Source organism: Lipotes vexillifer, unplaced genomic scaffold (assembly GCF_000442215.2).
Source record: "Lipotes vexillifer unplaced genomic scaffold, Lipotes_vexillifer_v1.1 scaffold483, whole genome shotgun sequence".
In the NCBI taxonomy this organism is placed as follows: Eukaryota; Metazoa; Chordata; class Mammalia; order Artiodactyla; family Lipotidae; genus Lipotes; species Lipotes vexillifer.
This window is the reverse complement of record NW_006787688.1, coordinates 819,390-820,551: the sequence shown is the minus strand read 5'-3', so window position 1 is coordinate 820,551 and position 1,162 is coordinate 819,390. Positions and strand designations below refer to the sequence as shown.

General features: G+C 32.8%; 1 non-coding gene across 1 annotated transcript; it reads left to right on the top strand.

Moving 5' to 3' along the window:
• Positions 1 to 676: 676 nt before the first annotated feature.
• On the top strand, positions 677 to 749 carry TRNAG-UCC (transfer RNA glycine (anticodon UCC)). Its single transcript has one exon. It is a non-coding gene; the product is annotated as a tRNA-Gly (tRNA).
• Positions 750 to 1,162: the final 413 nt, after the last annotated feature.

The following is a 1,162-nucleotide window of genomic DNA, read 5'->3' as shown; positions in this document are numbered from 1 at the left end:
TGTAAACAAAAATAATATAAGCCACTAGAATAAAATTATTTAAAAGTAAACTGTTAAGAAAGCTGTTACAGTTTCTCTTCCTCATATTTCTGATTATCCTACAAAGTCAGTAACTTTGGTAATTTATAACAATGATTAATAGTGTTCTCTCATATATATTCTTAAGAGACCACATTTTGACCTTGAATTTCCCTTTTACTTTATCCCTTCACATTTTCCTTCTTTTCTTTTACTATACATATAATTTTATGAGGTAGATTTTTTTAACAAGAGGACATATAAAGAATAATATGTGTGTCTCATATCCTTGGCATGTATATACAATTTTAAACTAAAACCTGTTCATCCTAATTTATGAGGCACATATGATTCTAAATACAGCATATAGTAGAGCTTTTTTTAGAAAAGTAAAGAAGATAAATCTCATCTGAACCATAATCTTATTAATACTATGATGATAATTAAAGTTGTTCAATAATAGCTTAATATATTTGCATTCATTCACTCATTTACCAACCATTGACTAGTGTCAAAAATAATGCTAGTCACTGAGATATAATTAGTACCAACACCTATTTCCATCTCTAAGCCTACAGAAAAATTTTAGTCAAAGGTATAAATGTATCTCAAAATAACATATTTAAAATAATTGTATAATGTACAAGAATGGGGGAATTCCCTGGTGGTCCAGTGGTTAAGACTCTGCACTTCCATTGCAGGGGGCACAGGTTCGATCCCTGGTTGGGGAGCTAAGATCCTCCATGCCACATGGCGCAGCCAAAAAAAAAAAAAAGTTAAAAAGTATAAGTGTGAATATATATTAAATACAGCTAGAGATTTTGGTTGGTTTGTTTGTCTTAAACAGGACTTAAAAAAAAAGAGACATGCCATCATTTCTGTCTTTTCATTTCAGATCTCTGTCTCTCAGAGCTTGGAATCATTCTATAGACATGGTTTCTCCATGTGGCAGGAGAAATGACAGACAGAATCCCTCTAATTAAACACTTCCTTAACAACTCTTCTCTCTCCCCACTCCCTATCCCCCTGGAAGGAGAGATTATGTCTCTAACAATGTCCTTACTTCAGTCTTTGGTCTCAGCTTCATGTTTTTAACCAGTGATTCAGAGAGATGTCATACAGTAACTGGCAAGGTCACTGTCAT